Source organism: Mercenaria mercenaria, chromosome 12 (assembly GCF_021730395.1).
Source record: "Mercenaria mercenaria strain notata chromosome 12, MADL_Memer_1, whole genome shotgun sequence".
In the NCBI taxonomy this organism is placed as follows: Eukaryota; Metazoa; Mollusca; class Bivalvia; order Venerida; family Veneridae; genus Mercenaria; species Mercenaria mercenaria.
In genome coordinates this window covers 55369611-55381810 of record NC_069372.1, presented here as the reverse complement: position 1 = coordinate 55381810, position 12200 = coordinate 55369611, and positions in this window count along the sequence as shown.

The following is a 12200-nucleotide window of genomic DNA, read 5'->3' as shown; positions in this document are numbered from 1 at the left end:
AAACTTTGTTTTTACTATCATCTTCTTAAGTAAACGCTTCCCCTGAAGGGTATCCGCGATGTACGTGCCAGGGGGGAAAAAGTACGATTATGTTCTATTTTACGTAATTTAACAGTTGTTTTTAAAGGGAAGACAAACGTGATTTGATATAGGAGTGCCTACTGAATTTACAATTCCCCGGGTTTTACAACCTGTTTTCACATGAACTTGTTATACAAATATTTTTCGAGAGAAGTTGCTAAACCTTTATATTTTTTTAGCATTCATAATTATAACATGAAAAGATATGGAAGACCAAAAGCGAATTAAAACACGGAACTCCTAGCTTTCGTCATTCCTTTGAAAACGCAATTTTAAAAATGTAATTTCAAAAAAACCCCTGAAAACATTTCCTTAATCAAACGGTGCTCCGATACTTGTTTATCTGCAAAAGGTGCTTCGAATTCCAGAATCAGAAGTATTTTCTACTTTCTCCCATAAATATAATGTAGGACTGGGACGATTACTCGGTTAATCAGATCCGATTCGATTACTAGGCGAAACCGGTTTCAGTTTTGCAAAACCGGTAATCGCTCTTTATCAATAAACGTTATCTTTATACATTTCTTTGACAAGTACATATGAAATGCAGTACTTGTTTATATGTAAGCCCAACCAGACTATTACTATCCTTTACGTAATACGTACCGACCGAAGTGGAGAAACATCTTTATACTAACCTGAGTCCTTGTCCAGCATCATATTGTATTTTTTCGAGCGTTTCCTTTTCATATTGAGTGCAGCTGTCCCATACCAATGATGCGTATTCTGTAATTGGTCTCAGATATGATATATAAATCTGGTTTAGAGTGTTCCTTTTTAACTTAAATTAAAGCATACGCATTGTTCCTAAAATTTTTGATGCAGACAAAGCTATATCTTGTATATGTTTATGCCAAGTACCGTCGTCACTGAATGTAACACCTAAGTGTTTATGGTAAGTACAAAAATGAAGCGTCGTCTGAAAATAAATAGCAGGACGATTTCTATTTTTTTTTGACAGAGAACAATACATTACTTCTGTCTTAGTCGGATTAATATTGCACTAACCATTGTTTAGCCCAGATAGATACATTTCTAAATCAGTATTAATAGTGTTTTATATTAGTTTTATCTTTTGAACTAATCGCTAGGGAACGTAATCGGCAAATAAACGTGTTATACTATTAGTGAATCGGCTTTATCATTGAGGGTAAATTAAAAATAGCAAAGGCCCTAACACTGAGCCCTGTGGCACGCCGGCTTTTAAGTATTGTTCATCTGAAAATGAAGTGCCTAAAAATTTACTCTTTTTTTCCTATTAAGCAAATAGTTTGAGAACCAGTGTAAATACTTTTCAGAAAAGCCGTTTGTTTCAGTTTAAAGATAAGACCTTTATGCCACACCCTGTCGAATGCTTTGCTTATGTCGCAGAAGACTATACATGCGATTTTTTTTGTCAAAAGCCTTACAAATCTATCATAGAATCGATAAGGTGGTAACAGTAGAGTGGCCTGGGAGAAAATCCGGCTTGATATTTATATAAGTTTATTTCATGTAAAAAGTTGTATGAATATTTAAAAACCTTATCCTTTCCATTACTTTTCCGAGACAACTTATTAGTGATACAGGTCTTGTAGTTCGATGGGATTGATTTTTCTTCCTTTTTAAATAATGGCATCACTTTTGAATCTTTCCAAATGCTTGGATATTCATAAAGTTGAAAAGCCCATATTAAAAAAGAACAGCTAAAGGGTTTAAAAAATTGTATAAACAAGTTTCCTTTAACATTCGTGACTAATTTCGTCAGGTCCACTGGCTTATTTACTACAAGATTTAATAACATCCGTGATCTTGCTCTGTAATAGTGATTATGCTCTAAAATTTTGTTAGTTTTCAGCAAAAAATTTTGGGACAAATTAGAGATAGAATCATCAACTGTTAAAATTAAAAACAAGAAGTCGTTCAGTGTGTTAGCTTTGTCAGTATCTGAAAAGGCTAGATAATCTCTGATTTGGGAAAGCGGTGGTATTGTTTCACAGCTCGAAGAGTTATCTTTTCCCAAACTGTCTGAATTTTCCAATATTGTCGTTGATAAGAAGAACTTAAATCGCTTAAGGTAAATTCTAAATTAATGAAAAATATTTCTTTGGCATGTTTTTTCATACTGTTGACTTTATTTCTAATTTTTTTATAAGAATTCCAATCAGAAGTTTTTTCCCGAATTTTCAGCTTTTCCTTTTTGTCTGTCGCGTTGTCGAGAAGTTTTTCTAATTTCCGAGTTATACCAAGGCCTGTATTTTGTCGTTTTTTTGCGAAACTCGTAGGAATACATGACTTTGCTAAATCAAAAAAATTGGTTTTTTTTAAAAGTTTCAGTTGCAGACTTATATCGTTACAATTCAGAAAAGACCAATTGTTAAACGAATATCGTTATTAGTTTGAAAAAATCTGCACGATGTAATTCTGTCCTTTTAAAAGAAGTCGTAGATGGAAGGGTAATTTAACAAATGCATATGTCCCAATGATCACTTATACTTCTGTCAGTTTCAAAAAATTCCAGAATGTAAAAATGAATATTGTTAGTTAAGGCAACAGGGTCAAATAATGTTCGAGAATAAGCACTATACGAGTGGGTACATTTAAAAACATTGGTCATATTATTCAACAGTAATATATCTCTAAGTTTATTATTTTTTCAAATTTAACTGATCCTCGTTGAATCCTCTAGCAGAATTATATTATAGATAGTTCGAGCGCTTTGTCAATCCCAAATATTGATTCTGTCCCAGAGTTCAACGGCCGAATTCGGTGGCCGATATAAGTTGCATACAAAATATTTCCTTGTTTCACATTTAATTTCCATCCAAATAGACTCCGGCAATATGTTTTTAATGTAGATTTCTTTTCGACCAAAGTTTAGCTGAACATAGGTAAGAAGGCCCCCCCCGAGTAAGAAGATTTATCTTTCCTGTAAATAGTATCAAAACCTTCTAATTTCAAATATCCTCGTAATATCAAGAGATAGCTTTGTTCAGTAAAACATAGTATGTCATAAGCTAAGAAATTAGTTTTTATGTATTCAAATTTTTTTCTAATGCTGCGTATATTTGATGAAAGATTAGAAAAAGATGCATTTAAAAGGTACTGGATTCACTTCAACATCTCCAATAACAACAATAAGATTTTCTGTACTACAACATAATATAATTATTTAATATAGGAGAATCAAAAGGGCGTATCTCCCCTAGACAGTAATACATTTTGCATTTTTACATACATGAAGCACTTTAATACTAGTGAATGAAGATTTAGTGTACTATGTTGAAAATACGCAAAATGGAGTCTAAGAAGATAAAAAAAGGTGGGTATATATTTCTTTTAGCAACCAAATAATCAAAAATAATAGACTTGATGAAATACAACTCGCCTCACAACTCGCTGTTTTCTAATATTTAAACAGTCCAATGGTAGATCAATAAGAAGTTAAAATCTTCACCCATTGGGGTAAAGTACAACTGGTTTCATTTCTATCAACCACTGGAAGTGTATGTAATAAACAATGCTATGTACGTGCGGGCACAAGGTAGACCAGGGAACAACAATTTTGGACTACTTCAACAAGAATGATACGTAGAAAAAAAAAAATTAAAATAAAATTTTGAAAGATCATATCTAAATAAAAAACTAAAAAATAACTAATTCCCCGGATGAGACATTTAATTCCAACAATGTGAGAAAAATTTGGGCTAGTTGAAGAAAAATATACATGTCTCAGAATTTTGAACCATCTTTTGGATTTTTAAAACCAATACTGAATACTCGAAACCTTCTTATTCATACGTGAAGTTAAAATAGTGACGCAAATAAACTTGCTGCTTTCATTTATACATAGAAAAGTACTTGCATTAATTGAATATACATAAATTTAGTACAATCCATCAGTATATTTACAATAATTGAACATCAATATTCTATAAAAGAAATCTTACAATTGTTTAAAAATAATAAAATGATAATAATAATAATAATAAATTGAATATAGCAATGCTAAAGTAGAGTTTTCTTGCCTGTTATAACATTCTATAAACAGAAATAAAAAAACGAGCCCTTCATAAAATGTAGGTTCAAAAAGGTATGCAAAAAAGGGGCAGATAACAAACAAAACATTCTATGTCAAATATTTTAAAAAAAACTCATTTTATCAATTTCCAAAAAAGATTGTATAAACAAAGGTAAAGAACTCATGTTCTTAAAATACAACAATAGGTACAGTTAGTTCCCTTTGAAGTTTAAGCACGTTTATTTCGTGTTGTATTTTTTGATGGAGAAAATATTTATGACCTAGAAATTTTGGATTTTATTTTTAAAACAATTTTTACACATAGCATTTGTTAGATTGCAATAACTGTCCGGGAAATTCGGAAATGTGCAACAATTATTTTGTGTAAAACATGCATACAAATCAGAAATAAGAAAATATCGTCGCACAGGTGAAATAAAGGAAGTGAAAAATCAAACTATGAAAAGTACTAAACAAAGGAATGTGTGCAACAAGGTCGCTATTAGTACATGAAGGTTTGTTTAATAATTTGACAGCTGTCCAAAACAGGCAGTTGAGAGTGGGTGTAGTCCTCTAATAGCGTTAATATCGTCCCTATTTTTAGAGACGCCCCTCTTCTCCCCAGCACTTGAACGTAGAGTTTGCAGCCTGCAACCCCTGTTTTTGTCCGAGATTTGCTCGTTTTAATTGCCTGCTTCAAAGCTGAGGTACTCACGATATGGGGTCAAGTTTTCCTGGGGAATACTCCGTCTCTCATTTCTTTTCTAGCGTTATACAATCGTGTCTTTGGGTTTTGAGTTTGTAAATTTTACAATAACTTTTCTATTGTAATTGTCTACTGGCTTCCCTTTTCTATGACACTTATCTATATCCGAAGAGGTCAAGGTCAATCCAACAGCATTAGCGTGTTGCAGAATCCGATTTACCGTTATCACCGGGGATCCCTGAAATGTCTAGACACATTCGGCGCCCGTATTGTGCCAGTTCATCGTGTTCATCATGAGCTGATTTTAAATCAGATTTGAGTTTTATCATTTCACTTTTTAAAAGTTTAATCTCATCAGTTCCTGAGTCTCATTTTGCACTATCTCCTTTATATCTTGTTTGAGATCCTTGATGCTCTCTTTTTTTAGTGCTGTTTTTAGATCTCTGACTATTATTGGAGCAAGCTTGCCACTAAGTTCTATTATATCTTCCTGGCTAAACTTCATAACTGAAGGTGTTGTGGTGGGTGGGGTAGAGAGGTGTATAGTTTCAATATCAGAGTCAGTTGTTTCGAAATAATCTGTGCCCTCGCCCTCACTATCAGCAGTATAATCTGTATTTAACACTGTGTCTGTTTGCGTAGAAAATCTGTACTTTTTTGTTATTTGCTTCTGTGTGGGTGAGCTTTTTTGACGTTGGCGTTTGCGCCTTCCCATTTATGGCGGTTTCTCTCACAAGGTCACTAGCCCAATTAATGTCATTATATGGTTAATAATAAGTTTCTTTTCTTCTAAAACGTATTTTAAAAATGCTTGTCACGAAAACATTCAAACCTCTTTTGGTATCTCTTTGGTATCTCACATTCGGGAATTAGTAAAAGTGACTAAAATATCACATTTTCTTTGTTGACTGAAAAGTCTGCGCCATCTTGTTTTAACAAATGGGATGTTATTGTACAGTAAATAGAAATAATATAGAAGAGCAGTCGGATATTGTGGCAACTAAAACAGGTAAGAACTTTTTCATTTCATTCATACTAATCAGTTTAGTAGATTACGACATGATTATAATTTGCATCCTGAATCTTTACCAAATGTGATTGCTACTATTTGATATTATCTTGATAATGTATAATCCTTTAACAATGCAAAACACAAACATACAATCAAAGCTAAATGAATGCAGTGCAAACCTACTTAGATCAGTAAGCTGACCACAAGACTTTGAAAACAAATGTCACAAGTTTGTTACCCCGGGCGTTACGTGTGTTATAATTGATTATTTAATATAAAACAGTCGTACTTGTAATTAATCGTTCCCCTACTATTTAACACGTGGAGAAAATGTCAGGTACATGTGTATAACAAATCAATTACTGGTGCAGAATCCATGAATATGTGAAAGGGTAACTGACCGGCGTTGCCCGTCCGCTTAGTTCAGTAGGGAGAGCGCAGATGCACGGATCGCGGGATCGTGCGTTCGACCCTCGGACTTATGTTTACGGTGACGATTGATATAAGACATTTGTATCTGAAATATTTCCTCCTCCACCTGTGATTCATGTGAGGATATTGACAGTTACTTGCAAAGAATAAAGTAACTAACATATTTATAGAACTCGAATTTGGAGAACAATTACACACGGTCAAATTTAAATCGTTCAGCTTGGGATCGAAGTCGCGATATCTGGATGCAAATCACTGTGGTTTATTATTTTTTGAACTAAGTAAGTGAGTTTTCATGGCAAAACGAAAGTTTAAAGCAAATGTTGCATATGCTTAACTAGAAAAGTTATTCTCTAAGTTCCACCATTAAATTTATTCGTCACAGCGCCTTTGTATTCATACACTTTTCAAAAGAATAATATTAAACAGGGAAATCAAAAAGGAAATGTGATCTTGATTTTGTATACGGCCCCTTGCCGGCGGGGGATAGAAAATGCCGGCTGTATCTCCATGCAGAGGGGTACGACTCCCCCAAAAATGGAGCCACCTGTTTGCCGTGGGTGGCGGCCCGTAAGCCGGAGAAGAGGATCCTGGATGTTGAGGTGCCCCATAGCATCTCGGGGAGATGATGTGTACTTGTTTACATGTGTACATCCTCTTTCCGGGATGTGGATGCCAATACACATCTTTGGCCTTGATTCGGTTTTTTTTGTAGGACGTTTTAGGCGGTCGTATTGGCCCGATACGATCAATCGGCTAGTCATGCCAAGACCCTAGGAAATCTCTTTAATTACGTTTGCATCTTCTTGTTCTTCACTTTAAATTACATCTATGTGTTTTCTTTTCTAGATTGTACAATTTTTGGCTTTTCCCCAAAAAAATTTAATGTCTCTCCTATTGTCATTTTCTTACTGCGTCGGGAAATTTTATTTTCGTTCCACAGTTATTGAACATTCACTTTTAAATATGTTTTTCCCATTTTTTTCCCTGAAGGCGGTGGTTTAGGGTAAATTTTGGGTTTGGGTGTAGAAAAATCCTTTAAATTCCCTTATTGTTTTTTTTGCAATCCGTGGTGATAAAAAAAGTTTGAAAATATCTGGGAGTATACAAAAAGGGTACCCCTAAATTATAAGCGGGGATATCCCCCTTTTTTTTACTTTTTCCCCTTGGGTTGGACCCCGCGGGGGTGGGGGTTGCGGTGATGAATTAAAAACTTTTTAAAAACATGGAAAATACAAAAAAAAATTTAAAGACCCCCTTTCGGAAACAGCCCTTTGACGGCAAGGGGGTGGAATTCTTCTCCCCGACCATTTGGCTCAAACCTATTTCCCCTGATTTTTTCTAAATTCAGCCCACGACGAAACTTTTAAAAATGTCAAGTATCTCCCCTTTTTGGTGTTTGAGAAAACATTTCGAGGTGTCGCTGGTGCCCAAAAAATCAGTTAAGAAACTTTTTACGGGGGCCCTGCTCGTGGAGGTTGACAAGGGGGCGCTTTGACATAATTTATGGGATGACGTTTTTTTTTTAACACTTGTAAGTGTACCCCCCCGGGTCTTGAACTCTAAGGGGGGGTTTCGTTTTTGTTCTTGAGGATTTGGGAGACGGAAATTGGGGCGGAATTCCCGCCAAAAAGCCCCGCTGGCTAGCCCGGCCACCCAAATAATAAAAACTAGGCAAAGTTTCCAATGAACACTTCATTTTTAACATTTGGCTTTCCCATTTTTCCTTCTGTTATAAACTTTTGGCTATCTTCGTCAAAAAAATTTTGTAAAATTTCCCAAAATTTTCTTTAAATTTTGTTATAATTGTTTAATTTTGGGCTACAATGAAAACAACTTTTAAAGCTGATCAAAATTTCCCCCAAAGTGCGGGCCAAAATGGTCTTTCCCATGAACATGTCCCCTGCATTTTCCCATTCCCGTTTTTTTGGTGAATTGCGGGACCCCCTTTCACCCAAGTTCGGACTGCAAGAGGGGGAAAGATAAAAAAGGAAGTTTTTTTTTGTCAAATTTCCACACGGGGCATTGGATTTCCTGAAGCTGGGACAAATTCCCAAATTGCAAAATTCGTTTCTCCCTCATGAATCGACTTATTTTTCCCATAAAAAAAATCTAACCCCAAAAAAAATTTCAACCCCAATGTATTGATGCGCCCTACGAAAACGATTCGTCCCGGGTTCCAAACCCTCAAAACGAAAAAGCCAAAAGTTGGGAAAAACCTGTTCGCCCCAGTATTTTAAAAATGCAGCGTTAAACCCAAAAGGTTTCCACCGCTGTACAAAATTTTCCCCAACTACGCAAATTCCCCTTTTCGCCCAAAGCAAAAGGTTTACATCAAATTTTTTTTTCAACTTTGGGATGAGTAAAACCCCCGACAAAAAATTGCCTTGAAAATAAAGGGTTTGGAAAGGGTTTAAAATGATCCCTAAAAAACCTTTAACGGTTCCTTTTTGGGATATAAACCCCGGTTTTTTGGGGGAGGGGGGGGGGGGGGAGGTGTGCGATCCCCCATTATTGCCCCGCCCAGTGAAAAACTACCCAAAAGGGGGGGGGAAAGATCAAAGGTGGAGGTTCCCCCTTGGGGCCCAATTGCAACACTTACTTTAAATTTCCAGTCGTTCAATTTTTGTTTGCCATTGTAAATGGAAAGTAAAATTATCCAGTGGAATTGCCGTGGACCTTAAAGAAAATAAAAAGGGAAATTCTCCTTCTCTTTTCAAAATAATCCTTCACTTATGTCCGGGGAAAAATTTTTTTTAAGGGAAAAAAACGGCCCAAAAATAGCTTTCAAAAATTATTCAGTGTTAATTTTCTAAATCCCAACTGATAGAGTTCTGGTGGTACATTATTTTTATTAATAATCCCTGTCGCCCCAAAAAAAATTTTTAAATACAAGTATTCAGATTTTTGAATTAATTTTACTTTGCATCGACCAAATTACCTGTCGTTCTTTTTTTTATACCCCCCCAAATTTAAAAACTAAATTTTAAAAATTTTTAAAGCCTTTTTTAAAAAAATTCCCAAAAAATTTTGTTTATGGGGTTTTAAAAGGTCTTTATAAATTTTTGGGGCTGTTTGCCAGAAACACTGAGGTCAAATTATTAAAAATTTTATTGAAAGAAAGCCCTCGGGTTTTACTAAATAAAAAAATTTCCAAAAATTTATCTTCTTCCTGCAAAAAAGGGTAAAAACCTTTTTGTTTTGATTTGACAATTTTTTGTCAACCGAAATTTTTCTTGTTTTGAAGGGAAAGTACGGGAAAGATTCATGGCAGTGCCTTTTTCCAATTATTATTTAAAATTTCTTTTAATCTCCCTTCAGACCACCCTTATATTTAAATTTTTAAATAAAGCGTTTGGGAACATTTTCCCAACTTTAAAAATTTTTAAAAATGTTTTGGGATTTGGGGAAAATTTTACAAATTTTTAGGGTCCTTTTGGGGGGGGGTTTTCGGTTCTTCTGTCGATATTGCTGAAAAGTCCATTCCTAAAACTTAAAAAAAGGGTTTTAAAAAAAAAAATTAAGCCTTGGTAAAGATGATTTGAAAGACCGTTTTTCCCGGAAAAAAGTAGAGGGGGCCTTTAAAAAAATTCAATATAGGGCCCGACAAAAAAAAAATCTAAAAGCAGTTAAGATTCGGAGCAAAAGCCCCGAAGAACAAAAAAAACAAGCAAAAAAAAGATCATGGCATTCATTCCTTTTATAAAACTTAATTCTAGGTCTTTGGTTAAAAAGGTTGGGAAAGGGTTCGTTAAAAAAAGTGGAAAGGAAAAAATTCAATGTTTCCCCTTTTAACCCAAAAAACGGGGCCAGTCCCATTGCTTAGCAAGGAGGGGCATTGCCCAAAACATTTGGTTTAAACGTTTCAAAAAACTCTTCTTTAAAAAATTGGTAAAAGATTTTCCCAAAAAATAAATCAACCAAAGAAAATTAAAACCCTTTTTTAAATTTTTTTCAAATAATGGGTGAAGATTATTTAAACCTTTTTTAAATCACAGAAATTTCTTGGGGCTCTTTAGGACACGAACTCTTTAATGTCACGTTTTGGGACCCGGGCCCAGACCAAATTTTATTATTTAACTTTTTAAAAAATTTACCCCAAGAATTTTTAGACTCCTACTTGAAATTTTTAATTTACATGGGAAAAAAATGGAATTTTTCCCGATTCCCGGGAGAAGTTAGTTATTCCAAACCCCGGGAAAAAATAGCACTAACCAGTAATTTGGACGATTTTCCCTTTTAGTTTTTATGGGAAAAAATCTTTGAACGTATGATCAATTTAGACTGTTTTTGGGATCTTGAATTCAAGGCCCAATTACAAACTTTAAAAGCGGTTTTCGCCCCAAACAGCGCCGACAATTGTTTTCTTTTTTGATGGAAAATTTTATTCGTGATGTTTGTTTAAAAAAAAGCATTAGTTTGTCTTTTTCGATTTAGAAAAAAAACCCCATTTAACCCACATGGGAAAAAGGTATTATGAAGGTTTTTAAAAGACTTTGATTTAAAAGGGTTTTCCAACTTTATATCCAAATTTTTTCCGTCGCCTTTTTAAATTTCGTGTGGTTCCCATCCCTTTTTGACTTTTTTGGCAGGAACAGGGAGTTCCCCCAAGGTTTATTTTATTGTCACACTTTTTAGGAAAAAAATTTATAAAATTGGAAAGTTTGTCCAAAAAAGGGCAGATTTTTCATTATATTTTGGGTGATTTTCTATTTTTGTTATCGTTCAAAAAAAATCCCTCCCATTGGAAAAGCCAAATTTAACCCGCGGGGTTTTAATAAAGTTTTAAAAATTGGGATGGGGAAAAAGGTTTTAAAATTTTCCCCAAACAAAAAATCAGTGGGGGCCACTTTTGTCAATTGCGGGGAAAAAAAATTGGAACCCCGGGGCTTTTTTCTAAAAGGTACAAAAATTTCCCGTTGTTGACCCAAGCAAAAAATTTTTGTGTTTTTTTGATAAAAAAAATTTCTTTTTTACCAACATAAAATACCCGAAAGCCAAATGTTTGAAATCATTGAACTTTTTTAAAAGGGAAATTTCCCAAAAAATGATTGGGGGCGGATTGAAGGTTTTGTTAAAATGTATAGGCTTTGATTGAAACCCAAACTCGATTAGGTTTTTGTTGTTTAAGGTTCAGCCCAAAAAAAATTGTTTTTCAAATGGGTTTGGGTTTATCCCTAAACAAGGTTTTTTGTATTGTCGTGGGATTTGAAAATTTGCCTTTGAAAAATTGTATGTTGAAGCAAACGAACCTCCCCTTTTCACGAGACGTGAAAAAATTTTATTGGGAATATGCTTGGGGAAACTGCCAAACCCCTCCAAGTGCTATTTAAATATATTTAAACCCAAGTTAAAACCCATTTTGTATGACCGAAAAAACCAAAAAAAAATTAAACCTTTTGGAATTTTGCATCAGAAAATTTTATGCAGGAAATGATTTTTAATTTTTATTTTTAAAAAAAAAACTTAGTTCGGGAAAACCACCACCATGGCTTTAATTGCAAAAAGTTCTTTTTGATATGGAAAAAACCCCATTGAAAAAAGGGGGGGAAAAAAACTCTGAAATATTCAAGTCCAAATATAACGAAATCGAGGGGATTACAAGATCAGGGTTTTAATTTTAAGATGGTTCAAAAGATTATTCAAAGGTTGGATGTGCCGCCCTTAGCCCTCTGCCCCCCAATCAAAAATTGGGTTTTCAAAAAACTCTAAATTTTTCCGCAGAAGCAAAAACATTGATTTGGCCCCCAATTTATTTAAAAATATAATGAAGAAAAGTTAATTATCTTTTTCCCACTACTTTTTGTTTCAATCAATCACAACCCTAAAAACAAAAACAAACCTTCTTTCCAAAAAATTCTATCGGGTTCATGAAAAATTTTTTAAAAAAAACCATCATATTCTGTTTGGGTTCCTAGTTGTTTGGGATTTTTTGGAAATGAAGATGTGATACTGCAGCCAAAAAAAAA